Genomic DNA, 23,803 nt, shown 5'->3' with positions numbered 1-23,803 from the left:
CAAAAATACACAAGTTGCAGTTGTGTACGGAGATTGCTTATATTTCCAGGGTAAAATCAAATCTTATCCCCAGATCTAATTAGCAGCTGTTCCTCGGTGTACTTGACATAGAGCAGCTGACTTTTCTTACCTCAATAACTAGTACATCATCAACAGATGCAGCCAAGCCTTGACCGCCAATTAGAGTTCTCCGCCGGAATCCTAGAGCCTGATGTAGGCTCTGTGAAGAGTTGAGTCAAGGACAGCCCAGCAGTGGTTTCTGGAGGAACAAAACTTAGAGGTTAAATGCATAGCAGTCTACACAAGAGAGATGGTTATTTTTTTAGATGCACAGAAGTAGATCTCAGTATTATAAATACCTTTATTAGTCAGTGCTCTTTGCTACTTTAAATCTGTTTCCAAACTCCACTAGTTTTCTAAAGCTGCTGCAGCCAATTGCCAAACTCGTTTTCTTAAAACAATGGAAATTTATTCCCTCACAATTCTGAGGCTAGAAGCCCAAGAGACACCCATTGAGGTGTCTCCAGGCAGTGCTCTGAACGAGGCTCTAGGGAGGAAACCTTCCTTGCCTCTTCCTGCCTTCTGGGGGTTCCCAGCAATCCCTGCATTCCCCAGCTTGCTGCTGTATCACTCCAATCTCTGCCTCCAATTCACATGGCTGTCTCCTCTCTGAGTACGTGTGTGTGTGTGTGTGTGTGTATTTCCTTCTTGTAAAGACACCAGTCATTGGATTTAGGTCCCACCTTAATCCAGTATGACCTCATCTTTTTTCTTTTTTTGAGGCAGAGTCTTGCTCCATCACCCAAGCTGGAGTTCGGTGATGCGATCTCTGCTCACTGCAATCTTCGCCTCCCTGATTCAGCCTCAATTCTTCAGCCTCATGAGTAGCTGGGACTATAGATGTGCACCACCATACCCAGCTGATTTTTGTATTTTTAGTAGAGGGAGGTTTCACCATGATGGCCAGGCCTGTCTCAAACTCCTGGCTTCAAGTAATCTGTCTGCCTTGGCCTCCAAAAGTGCTGGGATTATAGGTGTGAGCCACCGTGCCCAGCGGACCTCATCTTAATTTGATGAAATTGCACCTGCAGAGACCCTATTTCCAAATAAAGTCACATTCTCAGGTTCCAGCTGGACATGAATTTGGAGGGGCAAGGGGATGGGAGGATGGGACACACAAACCTGGCCACTCCATTTTCCAGGTGCATTTTTAATGATTGTAGATTTCCATGTATGCTACCTATCAAACAAGATAACAAATGACATCTCACAGATTTAGGAGCATATGTTTGTGTGTTTCTGGAAGGACTTTAAAAATGTTTTGAGACATCTATCACACGTGAGGTACTTTTGCATCAATTACCTCCTTTAATTCTGTGAAGTTGCTTTCTGTTCATTCTGGTTTCTCATGTAATTGCAATTTGCTGAATTTGTTGGTGAATTCTTAAAAATGTTACCGTTTCCTACCTGTTACCATATCTGTGTTTATCTCATGCCAGATATGTAACTCCTCAGCCACTTAAAGAGTTAAATTTGGGAGAGCTTCTGAAACTAGAACCTCAATTTCCTCATCTGTAAAAGGGGGCCAGCAGTTCATAGCCTCGTGACATTGTGGTGGCTGGCAAATACCGTGTCAAACAGGAAGTGTTCCACAAATGTCAGGTCCTCTTGTTATGTGTTTTCAAAAGCTCTTTTAGAGGTGTGCACAAATTCTGATTCTTTGTGTGCTTACTGCCAAAAAGGGTTTAGGGATAGATGTATTGCACTATCCCATTTTCCCTTAGAGACATTGTAATGGCGTATCAGTTAAGAATTGCATGCAGCTGTAAACCGTACAAACATTCCAAATAACAGCAGACTGAATGAGAAAGTTTGTTTCTCCCTCATGTGAAAGGAGTAGGGAGGGGGCGCGCCAGGGCGTCAGACCAGCTCCACAGTCATCAGGAACCAGGCTTCTGTGTCTCTGTTGCCCCATCCAAACCCAGGGCTTCCATGCACAGTCCCTCTGACCCCGAATGGCTGCTGTAACTCCAGCCCTCATGTTTGTGTCGCATGCTACAGAGATGTAAAAGGGCAACCAGGACGCCTCTAACAGCTGAGTGACCTCCCTTAAAGCAGCTTTTCAGGAAGCTTCCACATAACACTTCTAATAACATCTCATTTATTCAGTGACCATGTTTAGCTGCGAAGTGGGGGAAAAATATTTTCTTCTGTTTCAGGCCTCAGTGACCCCAGCTCAAAGGAGGGTTGTCTTAAGAAGCAGGGAGGGCAGTGGACACTGGGATGGGTGACCAGCATTCTGTGCTGTAATGGTATTGTATTATGTAGGGCTCTGAAGATAGCACTTGGGGATTGAGGAGTCTGGTCTGGGAAGTGAACCTTGTTTGTAGCTCTGTATCTAGGGTCCTAAACACCCTGCTTTAGAACTACAGCCTTGCAAGTGAGTTTTGAAACAACTCATTCACAGGCAGAAAACTGTGTATCCTTCAAGCCTGAGAGAAAATGAGTAATTTACCTCTCCGTTTTGATCACCTGCCACTGTAGCGTTGGTCCTTCCAGGCCTGCGTGTGCTCTGGGAGAGTGAAACAAAGCCTTGCCAGAGGTGCCTGCACCATAAAGACAACTCATGGATCGTAACTGTTGAAACCAGCACATCCCTGCGCAGTGACAAGGGCATTCTGTCAGCAGTCACCACCTTGGGCCTGATCAGGGTTTCAGTGAAATCCCTTTCCTTATGTTCTGCTGGCATTGAACATAAGGGAAGGGATTTCACTGAAATGTTGAATGTTCAAATCCAAGCGGCTTCAAGGAATACCCCCCAGCTCCCTTGCTGTCAGGACAGGAGGAGCATCTCTGGGATCCCTCGAAACTGCTTGGATTTGAACATTCAGTGCTTTTCTCTAGACCCAGAGCTAAGTGGTCTAACTTGCTCAGTGCCTTGCTCAGCCATTTCACCAGGTGAGGTTTTATGCAGTAAGTTATTCTTCACTACTCTGAAGCCTAGTTTCAGAGTGCAAAACAGACAGACATCTTTTTATCATTGGTGTCCCTTCCTAAGGCCCAATCAGAAAGTCTGGCTGGACCCTAGCAAATCACTCCTTGCCAAATGTCCATGAATGGTAGTTCTAGGAAGAGTGAAGTAAATGGTAAAAATAGGTAGAAATCAACATATCCTGTGGAATTAGCCTAGCACATTTCAGTGGCTCTAGGGGTCCATGTCCCCATTCCCACCTCAGTTATAGAAATGACATTGTCCGTTCACCCATAAGACTTGGCTTCTGGCTCCGCCATGACACTGGGTATTGAATGTCTTTGAGCACATCTTTCCTCACATAGATGATGAGTGAGGTGCAATGATGAAGGCTCTTTGTGGCTTTGCGATTCGCTTACTTGATGGTTTATTGATTCCATTCATGTTGCAGATGTCTGTGGAATGTCTGCTTTGCCCAGGCACCATGCTAGGTCATGGGGGCACACAGAGTGAATAAGGCACAAGGGCAGGTCCCATCCGTCTCCAAGAGCCATGGGGACTGAGGTTGGAGCTGTGTGCATAGGCTACCAGAGCCCGTTTATAAGATGGTGGAAACCACTCAGTGGAGTCTGCACTGTGATGAGACAGATTTGCTTTGAGCCATCGTCACAGTGTTAATTAATAAACTTCCACTGTGTTAAGTGCCATAAGCCTTTGTTCCAGAGGAATCCAAGTGGGAGAGAAAGAGCAGAGTGGCCAGAAGGTTAGGCAGTGAGGAGGCAAAGAGGAGGGGTGGGGCTGGGGCCAGGGAGCTGCTCTCAAGAATGCGGCCATGGTCAGTCTCTTGGTGGGAGCAGGAGTTCCAGCTTTCCTGTGGCTCAGCTGAAGCTTGGGTATAAAGGGGGCATTGGGCTGAACAGCTGATGTTGTTAAAAATAAATAAGTTTCTCTTTTATAATTCTGATTAACACAGAACATTTATAAAATCCAACCTCTGGAAAAGTGACACAAAATGCATTATAATATGTCCTTCTCAGTCTTTTACTAATGAAAAATGTGGGAAGCCCAAGATCAAAAGAGGCAGATGTTCAGGGAGCTGTTTCATCTCAGAGCCTGATGGGGACAGTATGATGGACTGGGTTTTAAAAATGGAATATCTGGTCAGTTTCATGTCTTTTGACCTACAGAGGTATGGACTGTTTTCTTCATGTTTGTAATCTCATTTAGGAGCTTTTTCCCATCCTGGCTCATTGGTTGGTTTGAAGCCTTACTTTATTCTTCAGAAGGACCTTGGTCTCTCTACCACCAGATGTCTCGTATGTTATCTGACACATACCAGCTTCATGGATATCAAAGGGGCAGTACTACAGGGCCATTGAGATGAAAACAGAGCAAATTTGGTGATGAACCAGGGGAAACAGGCCAAGGCTTGTCCCTAATGGGTGTTCCATCCATTTGAGTAAATTATTCATGGGCTGGCAGCAGAGGCAGATAGATCTGCCTCCAGCTACCAAACCCAGATCCAAATACGGGGAAAAACCGCAAGGCAGCCACTGGTGGTGGCCACAAGTGGGCACATCGTTTACCCTCCCTTTCTGAAAACTGTATTAAACCTGGGTCAGCACTCCATAGAACTGTTTGATGACCACCAGGCCTTCCTTTTGTAAAGTTCTCATAAAGAACATGAACTTTTCGGAAATGAAGCACTTTTATGACTATCTAGTAGAATAGGAACCAGGAACTTCTTATGTTGCAATGAGAGAGCAGTTCTCATTGTTTTGAACCAATACTGAGATTTTTGTCAGGCCAAGAGGCCGCAGGCTACTGTCTCAACCTTTCAAGTGCTAGAAACACACTGTGTTGTGAAAGTTTAGGTGCCCCAGCATGGTGCCCTGTTAATTTTTAAGTCAAGGGTAACTTCATTGTTTTGGTACGCTATTGAAAGAGCGTTGTCCTGGAGGTGTCAAGATTGCCTTTGTTAAACATAGTCATTCATTTCTTCATTCACTCTCATTTTTTTCTAAGTGTATATGTACAGACTTTACTCTGTCTATAGTCTCTACACAAAGTATTATAAGTATTTCATTTAGTAGGAAAAAATGAACTGTTTTTGGGCCCATTATAATGATTTTTCAAAAACATCACAATTTTAGAATTATGATTTTAAAAAACTTTAGTACCAGGTACAGTTTTGAGAAAGCTCTGGGGCATCAAATAACTCTGTGGCTCCCAGAGATGAGTAGTAGAGGTCGTAGTAACAAGGGATTACAGTATTTAAGAACTCACTCATGAATTTTGTGAAGGGCTGTGTGACTCAAGCAATTTCATATTCTGGGAAATGTTCAAATTCTGTACTACATGCCTACATTCTGCAAGGTTAGGCTAGGAACACAGACCTTTGCTGAGAATCTGTGGAGAATTAGAGCTAAGGCAACTGTGTCCCCATATCCTCAGGTATAAATTTCCCTCCCTCCCTCTCTCCCTCCCTCCTTGCCTCCCTCCCTCCCTTCTTCCCTTCCTTCCATTCACCCACTCATTTATTCACCTACACATTGATTATCATAATCCTGTCAACTTTTAGAATCTTGAGACTTTCCCTAGGAAATGGGTAAGGAGGAGGAACCCATGTAAGTAAACTTGATCTCACTGGGCACAATTAGCTCAAATATTATGTACTCTTCCCTCAAGAACTGAGAATGTAGGACTTTATAGATTTTTTTAAATCTCATAGTCTTGGCAGTTTTTTTCTGGCAATCCAAGTTAGCTAGAGGAGCTGGGACTGGGAAACGAGTTTTGCGAAATGGCAGAAATAGTGGTTCTTTACTGAGATGGCTCAACTGAGTCTCTCTCCTCGGCTTTTAGATTACTGGCATCAGAGCTGTTTCCAAAAGGAAACAAATTGGAATCGCTCTCTCTCCTGTCATCTAGGTAAATTATTTAAAATTGGTCTGTGACTCTAGTAGGTGCTCCAAGTGACTGAAGGTTAGGGGATGCCCTCAAGCCAAATGTGTAGATGAAAGCATTAGGAGCTCCTAACCACGAGAGCAACAGCCGACTGCATCTAAGCAAGCCTGTTGGTTTTTTTCCTCTGGAAGGAAGTGACAGTTGGATGCCTGGCTCTTTCACATGGCCTATTTTCCCCATGGGAAGTTTTATAAAAATATCCATTAAGGCTGGTTTGTATAGGCAACAGAAGGGGCATAATATGCCCCTTAAATGAATATCATTATCTTCATCCATGAACTAAAAGCCTTTGAGGGATGGCAACACTGTGCCAGTTCCACAAAGCCACAGCTTTTGGCAGAGCTCAACCATGTGGAAACTGATCTCCTCTCTCCCCGACTCTGTGTCTCAAGGAAAAACCTCATTAAGCAGATAAGAAGTGTATTATCTTCCCTTTAAACCTCCGAAAGGAAGGGAAGTAAAGGAGGAAGGTGAGAGTGAAGCTGCCTGTGTCATGTCCAGTGAGTTTTTTACCTTTCTTTGCTTTCTTAATTCCTTGATGAGGTTATAAAGTCATGAAGGAGACTAGATTTGGTAGTTGTTACTTAAGAACAGCCCAAAACATTTACAAAAACAGGTTTTTGTGGGGTAATTAAAAAAATTTGAAGTCAGCCACAGCATCACATGTTCCCTTAAATAGACACAGTGGGGTCATTGATAACATAGATCCATAAGCACATGCTCCATACAGAATGGGTCATGCAGCTTTCAAGTAGCAGCCCTTTCTCAAGGAGCTGTGTCATGTAAATACTAATCAAAGAAATCATCCATGCCACTTCCAACTCAGTGAAAACGTCGTGAAATAGATAAAATCCACAAAGCTGCTCAGCCCTTCATTGAACAGCCTTGTTAGCCGGTTCCTATTTCCCTGAGATCATGAAAAAATCTGTTTCCTTCTTTACGACAGTCACCAAAAACCTCCATTTCCAAAAAGGGAGTAGGATTGCCCCTGGTCAGTAAATGGCGATTTCATCTCCAGGTAGGCAGAAGAAAAAGAGAAGTAACAAGTGGGAGGGAAGCATCTACAACAGGAAAAGGCAACTTTTCCAAAAGTGTCTAGCAGACTTGCTTTGAGACCTGACTGGCCAGAGCTATAGCCTGTGGTTACCTATAGCTGCAAGAGAATCAGGGAGATGTATTTTGTTAGCTAAACATGTCAATTGCAACAAAGCTCAGAAATCTATTCATAAGGAAAAAAAAAGAAGGAATGGCTTTTGGTCAGAGGTCTAGCAGTGTCTGCTACTGGCAGGGAATTCAGGCCCAGGAAATGAAAGCTGAGTGATTTTTTTTTTTTTTTTTTGAGACAGTGTCACTCTGTTGCCCAGGCTGGAGTACAGTGATACAATCTCAGCTCACTGCAACCTCCACCTCCCAGGTTCAAGTGATTCTCCTGCCTCAGTCTCCTGAGTAGATGAGACTACAGGTGCCTGACGCCACACCCGGCTAATTTTTGTATTTTTATAGAGATGGGGTTTCATCATATTGGCCAGGCTGGTCTCCAACTCCTGATCTACCTGCCTCGACCTCCCCAAAGTGCTGGGATTACAGGCATGAGCCACTGCACCTGGCCGAAAACTGAGTGATTCTAAGAAGTCAAAGTGGGTGGTTTGCATCCCATCCAGATGGCTCACTATGGGCAGTCCACAGAAAGTATACATTGACTGTACCTGGAGGGCCAAAGTTTCAGCCAGACATCTTTCCTAATAATTCTGTGCATGTTTTGTAAGGGGAAATAGATCTATCGTGCAGCTAACAAAATAGTCTTGAGTCTTAGAGTACATTTTATCATGGAACATCTGAAAATAACTCAGCTCTGAAGTTCCATGATGAAGTTGTCCTCTAGCAATGGGGTAAAAATAAGTCTTTATCCATTCATCAGCACAAGTTTAGCTAGGCACTTTCAATGACTTAGTTCTAGCTTATGCATCTGCTCCGAAAAATATATTAACTCCTAACAGTCTACCTAAAAAGGAACTGAAAGTTCTGTAGAGAAGCATCTGGTTGACCTTGATGTTCATCAAGATGAGAGGCTCTCTTTTGTTCTCAAGATTCTGGATTAAATGAGCTGTCCCAGTCAATGAAACCTTGGGGCTTCAGGGACTCAACGGAGCCAACCCTAGAGAAGGGCTGGACGTTTGATTTTCATTAAATGGCATTTACTTGTCAACACTGTAATTCTTGGAATTCAAGTGTGTCTTTAAATAGTTTCACTAGAAGCTAATCAAAATCATGATTTTATCCATTGAAGCATTTTAAAATGTGATTATTTCTTCTCCAAGAATCTGGAAACCCCATTTCTTCATATTCTTTGTGTTTAAAAACATACTTTGCTTTAAGTTTACTCTTGTGGAACCTGTGATAATCAATTCAATCATACCACCTGTTTTGACCACTTAGTGTTCAGCCAGAGGATTATTTGCTGCATTTAGGAAGTAGAAATCTTCATATCTTCATTAGAACCAGATTTCCTTGCGAAGTCTGTGGTTCTTGTAGTGGGAGTTGAGAGGAAGCATTAAAAATATCTGCTTCTTTCATGGAGTAGATGCACTTTTCAGGACAGATTCCTGTCGCTGATCTGGTGTTTTCTTTGAAAATGTCACAGGAATCTCCAAGAATGGCAAGCAAAAGCAAGAAATAGTACCTCCTCTAGATGCGTACGTCTTAGATGTGATCAGGAAGAGCTCATCTGAAGCAATGTATTTGCATATGTCAAAATAATCTGATCCTCAGACGCATTTGCTGTGTTAAGTCATAGCAGGGTTTTGCAGCTGAATTCAGAGAGTTGGCAAGAAGAAAAGGGTCTTAAAAATAAGTTGAATCTGGCTGCAGTGGCTCTTGCCTATAATCCCAGCAATTTGGGAGGCCAAGGCAGGAGGATTGCTTGAGGCCAGGAGTTCAAGATCAGCCCAGGCAACATAATGAAACTTCATTTGTATTTAAAACAACAACAAAACAAACAAACAGCCATGGCAGTGCATGCCTATAGTTCTAGCTATTCAGGAGGCTGAGGCAGGAGGATTGCTTGAGCCCAGGAGTTCAAGGTTATAGAGAGTTGTGGTGGGGTATGGTGGCTCATGCCTGTAATCCCAGCACTTTGGGAGGCCAAGGTGGGCGTATCACGAGGTCAGGAGATCAAGACCATTCTGGCCTACATGTTGAAACCCCATCTCTACTGAAAATACAAAAATTACCAGGATATGGTGGCATGCATGCCTGTAAGCCCAGCTACTCAGGAGGCTAAGGCAGGAGAATCACTTGAACCTGGGAGGTGGAGGTTGCATTGAGCCGAGATTGCATCACTGCACTCTAGCCTGACAACAGAGTGAGACTTCGTCTCAAAAAAAAAAAATTATAGAGTTGTAATCACACCACTGAACTTTAGCCTGGGTGCTAGAGAGAGACCCTATATCTCAAAAGTAAAATAGGTTGACTAACAATCATAATAGCTAGCAGCCTTCCTGCAGACTCCTCATAAATACTGAGTTGTTCATAGTTAATTTTGTGTGCAAACAGTGGCCTTCTCTGTCTGTAACCTGAGAAATGAGATTAACCATAACAAAGGAAAGCCAATTACAATCAAAATTTTAGCCCAGCAGGGCAGATCAGAAGCCCCAGATGGCTCACTTCTTTTAATCTGTGCTCAAGAACACAGTGATCATATAACAAAGACTTAATAATTAGTGGTAATAAGACAATTGACCCATGGTGGTTCTTTTCTTAGGACCATGGTTCTCATTTTAATGTGGAAAACTGACATCCCCTGGAAAAGTAGATATCACACTTGTTGGGTGATTCACTCAATAAACAGGGGAACTGACTTGTATTAGTCTGTTTTCATACTGCTGATAAAGACATACTCAAGACTGGGAAGAAAAGTAGGTTTAATGGACTCACAGTTCCACACAGCTGGGGAGGCCTCACAATCATGGCAGAAGGTGAAAGGTACTTTTTACATGGTTGCGGCTAGAGAGATGAGAAAATCATTAAATCTCGTGAGACTTATTCACTACTACAACAACAGTATGGGGGAACCTCCCCCAAAATTCAGTCATCTCCCACCCATCCCTCCCATGACACCTGGGAATTATGGGAGTACAATTCAACGTGAGATTTGGGTGGGGACACAGAGCCAAACTGTACCGACTCTTCCCAGGAAACTGTTGATTTGTGAGAGTTGAATGTAGGCTCTGGGGCTTATTTAGTCTTTTCTCTCATTTCCTGGAGGATAGACATTAGGACAGTTTTTCTTCCCTATCTTCCACTGGTGGTAAAGCCTCACCACACCCCATATCTTTGGTAAAAAAAAAGTTGAAGCGCTCCTTCTTTGCACCAAAACACTTCTGTTATCACTTATAGCAATAAAAATTCACAAATCAAATCAGACAAAAGGTCTAGAATTTACCTCAGTGGATAACAATGTAAGTATCACTTGATTAATTACTGACCTCAGCCAGATTTTTTTTTCCCTAAACTTGAGGTAGGCTTGTAAAGAGACAGGTATACATCAGCAGGTAATACATTTTAGAAACCTTGGAAGCCTGATTTGCAAAGTAACTTTATGTAATGGTGTGTCACCCACAAGGTAATGGGTGGAAAGCTGCAGCTTGGGTTAAATGTCGCCGTTGTCATGATCTTCAGCAAACATGTATTGAGCTCCCAGGAGGTATGCAGTGCAGCCTCTGATCTCCAAGAGTGTGTCCTGCCTTGGGAGAGAATGCAGGATTCATTCATTTGACAGATGTTCATGAAGAGCCTGCTTGATGCAACAGCCCGCTTTTGGGTGCTAGAAGCTCAACCATGAGCAAGGCAGCTCAGGCCCCCTCTACTTGTGGAATTTACATTTTAAAGAACAAGTTGAATTTAAACAAAAATGGAATAAGAAATATAAAGCTAAATAAGAAATAAATTAATATAACAGAACAAAAGCTCTAGAGGGCTCCTTTAACCCAAGAGAATCAAGGAAAACCTGGGGGCGTGGGAGGCGGGCACAGGTGAGCTGAGCCCTGAATGACAAGTGAGGCAGCCTCCCGAAGAGCAGGGGTGCCTGGCTCCAGGCTGAGGGACAGCAAGTGCAAAGGCCCTGAGGCAATGACGTGTTTAAAACCTATGCTGAGAAGAGGTGGGAGAGGGAAGAGAGAGACTTTCCCAATCAGGGTGGAGAGCAGGGGGCTGTGCCAAAAGACACCGAGGCAAGCTTGTAGAATGTCTTCAAGTTCACAGGGAGTCCTGTGGTGGGAAAAGAGATTGAACAATTACACCGGACCAAGAGGTAGCCAGACTAAATAGGCACTGGGGAGCGACTAGAGGTTTTTGAGCAAGGGAGTGATGCATGCCAGTCAGTGAATCCTGAAGAGTTATGTGACTTGTGTAGAGTGTGAGATGGGGAAGGAAGCCACCAGGAGGCTGGATGTGGGGCTGTGAGGCCTGGCTTAGTCCGATAAAGTGGGGTTACCATGAAAGGGCCAGTTCAGGAGAGATTGCCAGGTCATCTTGGCCAGTTATCTCCAGAGTCTGAAACTTTCTCTCTGTCTGGTTCTATTATTATAGTACTTTGGGGAAGGAGTAGGGAGAAAAGGATCACAGACTTGAAGAACTCAGGGGTCACTGGGGGGGAAGTTCTAAATTTGCATTCTCCAACACAGTAGCCTCTAGTCTCTTGTGACTATTTAAATGAATTATTTGGCCAGGCATGGTGGCTCACTCCTGTAATCCCAGCACTTTGGGAGGCCAAAGGAAGTGGATTGCTTGAGGTCAAGAGTTGGAGACCAGCCTGGCCAACATGGTGAAACCCCATCTCTGCTAAAAATACAAACAATTAGCCAGGCTTGGTGGTACTTGCCTGTAACCCAGTTACTCTGGAGACTGAGGCAGGAGAATCTCAAATCTCTTCAACCCAGGAGGCAGAGGTTGCAGTGAGCCAAGACTGTGCCTAGGTGACAGAGCAAGACTTCATCTCAAATAAATAAATAAAAAGAATTATTTGCAAATAACTGCATTATTAGAAAAAAATTTTAATGAATTAGAAATTTCAAAAGTTCAGTAGACGTCACCACATTTCAAGGGCTCAGTAGTCATAGAAAGCTAAAGGTTACTATATTGAACAGTGTGGACAAAATACTTTTCCTCATTGCAGAAGATTCTGTTGGACAGCATTGGGCTGGATCATGAATTTTCTGATGAACAAACCCTTCATGTTTCTATAGATCATGAAAAAGTCTCTCATGGTGTTTTATATCACAAGTTACTTTGCTGTTGAAGCTTCTGTTTGTATAGAACATTTCCACTTATGGATGCCAGTTAAGTTATTTGTGATATTACATTCGTTTGGCTGTCAAATGCTATGTGCTTAGCAAAGAATAATAGAAAAATCACTTTCCAGAAAGAGCAGAATGTTTGAATTACATGTATCATAGAAACTGAGTAAAAATTTCAGCCTGATTTAACATCTTTGGCATAGACTTCTTAAAGGAGAGGGCTATGAACACTGTAAAATACAAATTCATCAGAAGTGCAATGACAGCAGGGTTCCTCTCTACTCTGCTGGTGACAAACTTAAAAACTCTATTGACTTGTATCTCTTGATGTCATTCTATTCCCCTCTAGTGGAATTAAAGGGTATCTGTCTTTCTACTCCAGTTGGACACATTTGCAGTAATAGGAATAGAAATCTAGAGCTCTAAAAGATAGATGATACCATTATCGCTTATTTCCATATCATGATAGGCTGCTGCTTTACATTTTACCTTTTTTCCTGTTCTCAGGGGAAAATAGCCTTCTGCTCCATGTCTATTTGAGCTACTTGGAGAATAAAGTTTAGGAATCTATACTATGTATCACTGTTTATTCTGATACCAGAAGAAGCCTTATTGCCCAATATGTTACTAGGACATGCCATTGATTCAGCATCTAGCACAGGGTCAGGTCCATTAATTGAGTGAGTTAGAGGCGCAGGTCGAAGTCCTGATTTTACCACTTACTAGCTGTGGATTCTAATTAAATCCTGTCCTTTCCTGAACTTGGATCTCTTTATCCTTAAACTGAAGACTGTCCTTTCACTCTCCATGGTCGTATCACAAGATGAAAGGGAATAATGAAAGCTCTTTGAAAATTCAGGTGGACTCTTCACATTGATGCACGCTCATTTCTCCTCCTTCCCCCACCTCTGGCAGCATCCTATTAGGAAAGATGGATAACCAGGTAAACTGGAAATATGTTTCCATACCCTCTGCATACAGGTGAAGCAAAAAGGGTCTGGGACTACCTTTAGGCTGGTTGTAAGGGCCCAAAGGCTGCCATTTGGTTTGGTTATATTTCCTTTTTTCTTTTTCTTTTTCTTTTTTTTTTTTTTTTGGAGACAGACTCTCACTCTGTCACCCAGGCTGGAGTGCAGTGGCGCAATCTGGACTTACTGGAACCTCTGCCTCCCTGGCTCAAGTGATCTTCCCATCTCAGCCTCCCGAGTAGCTGGGCCCACAGGTGCACACCACCATGCCCTAGGGCTAGTTTTTGTATTTTCAATAGAGACAGGGTTTTGCCATCTTGGCCAGGCTGGTCTCAAACTCCTGGACTCAAGTAATCTATCCAACCTCAGCCTCCCAAAGTCCTGGGATTACAGAAATGAGCCACCGCGCCCAGCCGTTTTTTCTTTTAAATGTTGAATTTTTTCTAAGTTTAAAGTGGTTCATAGGAAAAAAATAATTTTTGGAACACTGTTAGAGTATTTCTGTATTCTCAAAAAGAGCATTCCCACTAGAGGTGATCATAGAAATGCATTTAAATGCCACATCCCTCCCCCTACCCTCCCTTTATTCCAGTCACCATGTCATAACCTCCCTCTGCAGAGGGGAGAAGTAAGCTTAAAGACTAGACATTTGTTGTGGCCAACAATGCTGAATTGATGCCTTTATTTTAACACAACTGTCTGCTACATATAGAAATATTAGCATATTTGCAGAGATATGTTTTTTAGATATTTGTTTTGTTTAGGAGAAAAAAACCCAGAAAGATGAATTTCAAATGTGCACAATAGGTTTCTGCCACCCTAAGGGCAAACTTCAAAAATTTTCAATAGCTAAGCAAACCATGCCAGTGAGTTAAGATGAAGGATTAGAAGTATCTGATGTTGTCCTGGGGTTGGGCGGGGGAAGGGCGTGTATCAACGAGTCCTATTTTTGTCATTATTCTTCAGGTTGAGTTCTGGGAGGCACTGCTCAGGATGCATTTAACATCACAGGGGAAAGTGCATTAATGTTGCCTTTTATTGTTTAAAGAAAAGGAGGGAGAGAAGGAGGAAGGTTCATATCCATGTGATACTTTTGCAAGCTCCTCGACCACCAGCACGCAAACAAATGCAGAGATGCTGGGAAGTGCAAAGTGAGACACAGAAGGGCAGGTGCTAACGGACAACACGACTATGCTTGTGATGTGCTTTTCACAAGTGAAGACCAAGGTGGAAGTGTCTTTTATCCAGTAACAGCTATAAAACCAAATCCAGTGGATCAATGTAAAACTCAGTGCTAAAGAGGCCAGTAGCAGTCTAGAAATACGTGCGAGTGTATATGAGTGTTTCATCTGTCAGTTTCTTCTGCTTTATGGCTTCCTACTAGCCATCCTTAACTAACGAATGGTTGGAAATTCACTCTCCGCCCCCCACAAAAATTGAACCTTCACAGTTTCTTAATTCTTGGTTTTAAAAAAGGAATGAAGAGGTATCAATAGATCAAGTACATCTTTGAGGAGGGAGTGGCTTGCGGCAATTGGAGAGAAGAAAACCTCGATCATCAATTTGTGGAGAGGTTTGAGCGTTCACTGAGCAGATGGGGGTTGTGGGGGCACCTAACTCATGCATGGCCAAATGCCCAAGCCTAACAGAAACTGAGAAAAGCCAAGAGTTGACGTATCACTTTTGAGCTAAGATATAAAACGGGTTACTGGCAAGCTTACCCAGAAGGCTCAGCAAGTGTCCAGCACAACCACAGCAGCTTGATCAAAAGCAGACCTCTGCCTTTGGATGGATAGCTTTTGCATTTAATATTTTATGTTCACCTCTTTGGCTCAAGATTTCCACTTCTGGCTTTTATCCTGGGGAACTGATAAGACACTTGCACAGTGTGTGCTTATAGATGCTCAGGGTAGTGTATTCATAACAGCGAAACACAAAATCACCTGAATGTTTAGGAATTGGGGATTGATTTAATCAATTGTAGTATGAGTGTGTGATGAAATACCATACAGTAAGATGTGACACTGCTTTATATTTAGTGACATGGAAAAATGTTTAACATAAACTGTTAAGATTTAAAAAAAAAAAAGCTACAGACCAGCCCCTCTTTCTCTTCCTCTTTTATCTTTCTTGAATGAAATCTATAAATATGTTAATGTATGTATGCTTCTTTCTACTTAACTACCTTTTCTAATTTTGTTACAACGAGTATGATTTTACCTGCTTAAAAGAACCTGTGACCTAAACAATAGAAAATTATTAACACATTACTAGAGTAATATTTTACCGTAAACTGCACATTTTGTTTTTTAAAATGAGGTTATAACCAAAAAGATCATTGAACATCAAGAAATAAAATTTCTCTTCACATGGGTAGGATGGGGTTGCTGCTTGGGACCTGGCTATTGGGTGTAGTGAATAGTCCGGATGAAGGTCAGAGGTACCTAAAGAGAGAGTCCTGCCTGTTTGGACTTTGCAATCAAGAAACAGACAGAGTTTCATCTCTGCCTCCTCTGTGTGTTTAATCAGCTGAACAAACAGCAGCTGCTAGAGAATCATACAGCGTTATAGTGAGGCATAAAAATTGGCCTTCTTGCAGGGCGCCGTGGCTCACGCCTGTAATCCCAGCACTTTGGGAGGCCAATACAGATGGATCACGAGGTCAGGAGGTCAAGACCAGCCTGGCCAACATGGTGAAACCCCATCTTTACTAAAAATACAAAAGTTAGCCAAGCATGGTCGTGGGCACCTATAATCCCAGCTACTCTGGACTGAGGCAGGAGATTTGCTTGAACCCGGGAGATGGAGGTGGCATGAGTCGAGATCGTGCCACTGCACTCCAGCCTGGGCGGACAGAGTGAGACTCTATCTCAAAAAAAAAAAAATCGGACTTCTTGCAAATAATATTATACTTTTCCAAGTTCATGACAAAAATGAGTGCAGAATCCCAGGCATATAATCTCCTTACTACAAAGAGTAGGCTTCAAAATTTGACCCACGTCATCATAGAATAGCAGACAGGGTACCTCACGCAATGACCTGATCCCGTTTTTACTAAATTAAGTGAAAATGATGGGCTCTTGCAGACTCTTGAATAAGTATGTTTTTGTTTATCTCTGATTTGTTCTCAGATAGTCCTACATACTGGGCCCTGAATTCTTGTAGGAAATGTATAACTTTGCATAATCAAGATGCTTCTTGTATTCCTATTTGATGTTCCTTTCCAACTATAGTATTGGAGTTAACCAAGTGTGTAATTAGCATAAACATTATTTGGTGCTAAAAAATGGTATCAAACTTAAATAGAGCATAGATCAGTGGTCGTTGGGGGTTAGGGGTAGTGAGGGTATGACTATAAGGGGGTGGCACATGGGAGCTTCTTTGTGGAGATGGAGAAGTTCCGTATCATGAATATGAATGTGATAAAGTTTCACAGAACTACAAGCACATATCCTTCTCTACAATGAGCACATGTGAAATCCATAGAAAGTCTGTTAATTGCATCATGCCAGTGTCCACTTCTGGGTTTTGATCATGTGCTACGGTTATGCATAATGCTGTTGGCGTAAGCTACGTGGAGGGTCCATAGGAACTCTCCACACTGTTTTTACAACTTGTGAGTCTCAAACCATTTCAAAATAGAAAAAATTTTAGATAGCATTTTTAAAGCTGTAAGCTATTCCTGAAAAGATTATCATTCTTAGAGTTACCAAAGCTAGTTGAAGTGGTCAGTACCCCCAGTTGAATGGGCAAAGAAATATAATATTTGAATGACTTTTTCCTTAGAGGAATCAGTATGACAATAGGAGAAAGAAAAATAATGATTTATCCTTGAAACAAAAACTGGAATGAAAACATGACTTAAGTATATAGTGTAACTATGTACTTAAATACTAAGTAGATAGGGTAGAGAAAGACATGCAGGAATATCTGTGGAATATTGTGTTATTGTCCCCCCACTATTTGTTTCCTTACCTCTCTGATGACCATAGATCCTACCCAGTGCTATGTGGTTTGTAGTCCCTCCCTGGATGCAGAGCATCCCCTACCTGGGGTCAGTCAGGGGCTGAAGTATAGCTTCTTCCAAGAAGCACTAACAGACTGACGTTCAGTTTCACCTCTGCTTCTCCTTTCCTTTGCCATGAAAATGATGTGTCCCAAATAGCAGTTGTTCCTTCATCCTTTGGTCCTGGAATAAGTAGACAGGCGCGTGAGTGAGAAATAAACCTAGGCCAGTGAGATTTTTGAGGTTGTTTGGTACTCTGCTTTGTTGCTAAGCTAAAATTATGTCTACGAGGTGAATGGTTTCATTGGGTATTACCAACTTGAAACTATTTTCAGTTGAGTTCAAACCTACAAGCTTCCAAAGTTTGAAGTCCTAACCCAATAATATAAAATGGCAATAGATACTAGGCTTTCTGAAGGCCATTGTGATTGTATTACTTGAAATATTTGCTGTCCCTTTCTGGGGAGGATATTGCACGGTGCTCTGTAGACTTCCAGATTGGCCATGTGCCTTGCTTTGGCCAGTGACATGCAAATGGAAATAATGACACCATTTCCAAACAGGAGATCTATGAGCCATTGAGTACTCTGCCATTTCTCTTTTTCCTCTGCCATGAGACTGCATATATCCTAGATAGTGGCTGCTAGAGTCTCTAAGTGAAGAATGAGAGAGGAAATTCTGTTGTGGGAAGCCACTCAAAGTTAGAGAAGTGATTTGTTAACAGTATAACCTAGTTTCTTCCAAGTTAGATAGGACCTGAGTCACACCTGGAGTCTTCATCATGTTGGGCATACCACCTGGAACATAGTAGGTACACAATAAATAATTTTTGAGGCAAATGAAGAAACTGACAGGTACCTAGGAAATAACCTTGTTTTTAAATGAGTTATGTTTTAGGCTTTGTTATTTGAATACTTGTACATTTTAAACATCTTATTTGTATTACTGCTACTTTAGAGACAGGGTCTCACTATGTTGCCCAGGCTGAAGTGCAGTGGCTATTGCAGGCATGATTGTGGCACATTACAGCCTCAAACACCTGGGCTCAAGTAATCTTCCTGCCTCAGCCTCCCAAATAGCTGGGACTATCTTTTTTTAATATCAGAATTCCATATTAAACCATCAAAGGTTTTTGAAATTTAAAAGTTGTGCAGGGTGACTATAATCAGTAATAACTGTGCATTTTAAAGTAAGTTAAGGAGCACAATTGGATTGTAATCAACGGATAAATGCTTGAGGGGATGGATACCCCCCATTCTTCATGATATGCTTATTTCACATTGCATGCCTGTATCAAAACATGACATGTACCCCGTAAATATATATGCCTACTGTGTACCCCCAAAGTTAAAAATAAAAATCTGTTTCAAGTTGATTGAGGATGGAGCAAAAACTGGACATAAAACAATGTGTTGAGATGTTAACAACGTAACATCTTATGAAATAGGAAGATGGTCATAATAATAGCTGTTCATGAAGAGTGAAGTTGTACTGATGGCTTGTGGCGTTACATATCTTCATAGTGCCTTCACATAGACACTTTCTTCTGCAGACTGGTAGAGAAGCTGCAAACAAAGCCCCTTTGTAGTGAGATAAGGTGAATGCACCCCTGTTCTTCCAGCGTGCTGGGCTGTCTCTCCAGTGGCATCTCATGAAGCAGCCAGAATATAACCAGTGCATTCAGCTGGACTTCATATAATTTGGATTACATAGATAATGTATGGATGTATTTTTTAACTTGAGTCTTTTCGGATAAGGTTAAAAGTCTCCTTTTATTTTCATCTCTGAATCTAGTCTGTCCCCACATTCTTCCAGAGACATTTGCTTATTTATCAACTTAGAAAAAAGCCGTATTACTGTTTGGAGGAGGGGGGCGTTTTTTTTTGTTTTGTTTTTTTGAGACAGAATCTTGCTCTGTCGTGTAGGCTGAAGTGCAGTGGTGTGATCAGGGCTTACTGCAACCTTCACCTCCTTGGCTCAAGCAATTCTCCCACTTCAGCCTCCGGAGTAGCTGGGACTAAATGCATAGACCACCACTCCTGGCTGATTTTTTTTAAAGTAGAGATGAGGTCTCGCTATGTTGCCTCAGCTAGTCTTAAACTCCTGAGCTCAAACAATGCTCCCAAAGTGTTTGTTTCTGTTTTTTTTGTTTGTTATTTTTTTACAAAAAACCGTTATATTTTATGTCTTGTTTTATGGCTTGCTGTTTTCATTAGATAATATATCCTAGAGATTTGTCCATGATGTTAAAGAAAGATCTAGCTCATTTGATTAACTGTCATGGAGTATTCCATAGTATAAATATATTACAGTTTATTTAGCCATTGCCTTGCTGATAGAGCTGTATCTAGAATTTTTTAAAGAATTTATTGCTTCTCGTTGAATGATTACAGTGTCTTGCATAGCTGGGCAAAGGACTCATAAGAATCCTAGCAAAACCTTGTTTGACAAGTTCATCCGACTGTATAGATGAGTGTTGTTCATCAGAGTGAACTGAAGTGTTACACTGCAGATCAAAAATTAGCATCACCAAAAGTGGCATTTCTTTCACTCTTTCTTAGAAAAGGAAACATCCAGAAAGACCAGTATGGTCAGAGGCCAAGTGTGAACCTAAGTCGAATGGAGAGTGAGCCAGGCAGATCCAGCAGCCTTAGAGGGGCGTGGCAGCCTTGCTGAGTACATGATACACAACATAATAATTACGGTGGTCCCCAGGTTACATGCAATCAGCCTGATCATATGACCTGGTTTTGGTAATACTCTCATGTTAACCAAAAATTTTTTAAATAGGTTTTGTTATATCATAGAGTTAAAAAAAAAAAACTGCTTTCTAATTCCTTAAATTTCTTAAGAAATTTAAGATTGCAGTAACGATGCTAGATTTGCTTTTGGAGCAGTGTTTTGAGTGTTTCTCATATAGTCAGCATGTGGGTGACATTTAGACCTAAGCTTGGCTTATACAAGCATGATTCATAAGAACATATCAGATGGTGACAGCAGAGAATCTTCCTTGGTACTTAGAGGGGAGCAGCTTCACGGAGCCACACTGTTCCGGCTCCTGGAGGAAGTCATACTGCAGAACTTCTGTTGGTTAAAAACAGTTTTTTTAAGAAACCCTTAAAGCCTGAACCCCCAGCTCTCAATGACAGACAGTTTGGTCCTTCAAGAGAAACCTATGGGGCGTTTTGGAGGCATTCACATATGGTGGAAAATTCAAGCCAGGCTGACCTCTAGCCAAAACCCTGCCATTATTTTCCTCATTGCTTTAAAAGCACATGTGCAGTGATATCAATTCAAATATGAACATCCTCATCAAAAAACATCTCTAGTTGCCTGCCTCTTGGTGTGAAGGGAGCATTAACTCCTCCAGGGATTTCACGCTGCACACAGCTAGATGAGTCTCCAGCCTCGACTACTGTGTTTGCAAACTTACCTAGAATATGCCTTTCAGATGGTTATAGACACAACAGGAATGCATCTAGGAAATGTGAAGCCACTTCAGCATCAAATTCTGCGCAGTGTAGATCCATGTGTTTATTTTAACAAATTGCAAATGATAGTGATAATGATGATGGTGATATAGAGAGATTTTGAAAAATCTTTGTAGAAATGTTGAGAAATGTTTCCAAGGAAGACTAATTAAGTCTCTATATTATAAAACAAAGAAATGAGAAACTGGCCAGTGGATGCTTTCAATAGAATTTGAATTTTTCACTTGTCTTTTTTTTCCCCCCTAAGTAGTCTAGATTTAGATTTGTGGGTTAGACTTTATTTGTGCCTATGAAAAGTGATTAGCTCAAAACGTTCATTTTTTTCTCCCAACCACATATATGACAAGTGTCTAAGCTGTATTTTTCCCTCTTTCATTATAATATAATGTCAGGCTTGTGACATATGACAGCAGGTTTCACACTCCACTTAATGAGAGGCTGTCAGTTCCTGGAGAAGGAAAAAGGAAGATTAACATATATTTCACTAAAAAGGAAAATGTTATTAAGCTGGTAATAGTGAAGACTTGGTGTGCACCAGACATTTCTTCGTTGCCCTAAGTGTAGCCACATTTGCTATGACTTATCTGCGGGATGACTCTATCTACAACCCTTTGGTGCACAGTGAGAAAATGTGCTTTGTAAAGGATTTAGTAGTTGCTTTTTGTAAAGGATTTAGTAGTTGCTTTCGTACATATTTACTAAAGGTCTACCATGTAGGAGATAAAATGATTTCAGAGGATACAAAGACAGACTTCTACATTCAGGTAGTTTTGTAGTTCGAGAGGAACCTATTAATGTCTCTTTCCCCTTTTTGCCTTGGATTCCAGGAAGCTCAGAGATAAAGCTAATACATAATGTTAATTCTCAGTTTGGTACCATGCTTTAGGACCTCTCTTTCCTCTCTGTTAGACTGTCATGTCAGTCCTCCATGCGTGGGAGGTGAGAGATAAATGATGAAAAATTAAAGGGGAGGTAGAAAGAATCATAATTATCCTAAGTGGCAGAATGTGTTAAGTGACATGCGAAAGACAGAAGCGAAATGTTCTGGAAGGTCAGACAGAGAGAAATTGTATCTGGTATTGGCATCTGGGGAGACTTCCTGGAGGAGGAAGGAGACTTTGATACTGACTTTTCAGGTGTTTCAGCAGGTGGAGGCCTGGCATGCTTAGGCAGCAGCTGAAATAAAAACACAGATGAGAGATGCCAGGGCGCCACCTGGGACTCTCCAGAGAGAGAGAAAGATCGCATGTAGCTTTTTGGCTCTCTGAGCAGCACCATGGCGGTCGGCAAGAACAAGCACCTTATGAAAGGCGGCAAAAAGGGAGCCAAGAAGAAAGTGGTTGATCCATTTTCTAAGAAAGATTGGTATGATGTGAAAGCACCTGCTATGTTCAATATAAGAAATATTGGAAAGACATTAGTCACCAGGACCCAAGGAACCAAAATTGCATCTGATGGCCTCAAGGGTCGAGTGTTTGAAGTTAGTCTTGCTGATTTGCAGAATGATGAAGTTGCATTTAGGAAATTCAAGCTGATTACTGAAGATGTTCAGGGCAAAAACTGCCTGACTGACTTCCATGGCGTGGATCTTACCTGTGACAAAATGTGCTCCACGGTCAAAAAATGGCAGACAATGATTGAAGCTCATGTTGATGTCAAGACTACCGTTGGTTACTTGCTTCATCTGTTCTGTGTTGGTTTTACTAAAAAACGCAACAATCAGATACAGAAGACCTCTTATGCTCAGCACCAACAGGTCCGCCAAATCCGGAAGAAGATGATGGAAATCATGACCCGAGAGGTGCAGACAAATGACTTGAAAGAAGTGGTCAGTAAACTGCTCCCAGACAGCATTGGGAAAGACATAGAACAGGCTTGCCAGTCTGTTTATCCTCTCCATCATGTCTTCGTTAGAAAAGTAAAAATGCTGAAGAAGCCCAAGTTTGAATTGGGAAAACTCATGGAGCTTCATGGTGAAGGCAGTAGTTCCCGAAAAGCCACTGGGGATGAGACAGGTGCTAAAGTTGAACGAGCTGATGCATATGAACCACCAGTCCAAGAATCTGTTTAAAGTTCAGACTTATAATAGTGGCAAATAAAATGTCTTATTTGTGGCTGGGCGTGGTGGCTCACGCCTGTAATCCTAGCACTTTGGGAGGCCAAGGTAGGTGGATCACCTGAGGTCAGGAGTTCAGAACCAGCCTGGTTATCATGGTGAAAGCCCATCTTTATTTTTAAAAATAAAATAATAAAATAAAAAGTCTTATTTGAAAAAAAATAAAGATTGCATGTAGAGGTTTATAGATGTAGGAAAGGATCCTGAGGCTGCTCTGCTCATTTGCATGATGAATTCGATGAATTTGGCAGCTCTCGGTAGACCTACTCGTGGGCCAGTGGGGGCAGCTTGTGCCCTGGTGTTATGGTGTTCACCTTGTCCATCCAGGTCACAGGCATCACCTGGAAGCCCCAAGCCTTACCCACCTTTCAATCCCTCACAGCCCGAGCTGGCGCCACACTTTGCCTGAGCTCTCATTTAGCTTGTGCCTTGAAATGACTTTGTTTTGAAAACCAGGTCAGAACGGTTTGGAAACAGCGGTGTATTTCCTTTACTTAGAGAAAAGCATCCTAATTCTGCTTTTCAGATGAATCTTTAGACTCATCCTCCCACAACTCCTTAGGATGAGATCCAGTGGGTTATCTATTTAATGAAGAAGTAACAGATGTTCCTTTGATGCTGTTCTACTTGAGTTAGTGGTATTTCACCACCAATTACTGTATTCCACAGTCAGTGAACAGTATATTTAATGCATGTGTGGTACAGTAAATGCTCTTGCACTGGAATTATGCATATAAAATCTGATGAAACCCTGAAGTCGGTAGCTTAGTTAATGGTATTGTAACATTGTCCTGGTTCTGCAAATGTGCGGTGGTTGTGTAAGATGTTATCACTGGGGAAGCTGGATGAAGAGTATGCAGGAACAGCCTGTACTATTTTTTGCAAATTCTTGGGAGTCTTAAATCATTTCAAATTAAGTAGCTTTAAAAAAAAAAAGAATTAAAGAGATGATCTAGTCCAGTTGTTTTCATCTTTAATTTTAGTAGCGGTCTCC

At 41.8% G+C, this 23,803-nt stretch overlaps 1 protein-coding gene and 1 pseudogene across 5 annotated transcripts in view; both read left to right on the top strand.

The window, feature by feature from the left end:
• Positions 1–23,803, top strand: part of PRKCA (protein kinase C alpha) — a 490,912-nt gene that overhangs the window by 301,811 nt on the left and 165,298 nt on the right. The gene's annotated exons all lie outside the window — the stretch shown is intronic.
• Positions 21,946–22,975, top strand: LOC108591845 (small ribosomal subunit protein eS1 pseudogene; annotated as a pseudogene). Its single transcript, XR_013535968.1, has one exon. The product of XR_013535968.1 is annotated as a small ribosomal subunit protein eS1 pseudogene (transcript).

Source organism: Callithrix jacchus, chromosome 5 (assembly GCF_049354715.1).
Source record: "Callithrix jacchus isolate 240 chromosome 5, calJac240_pri, whole genome shotgun sequence".
NCBI lineage: Eukaryota > Metazoa > Chordata > Mammalia > Primates > Cebidae > Callithrix > Callithrix jacchus.
This window is presented reverse-complemented; position numbering and strand designations above follow the sequence as displayed.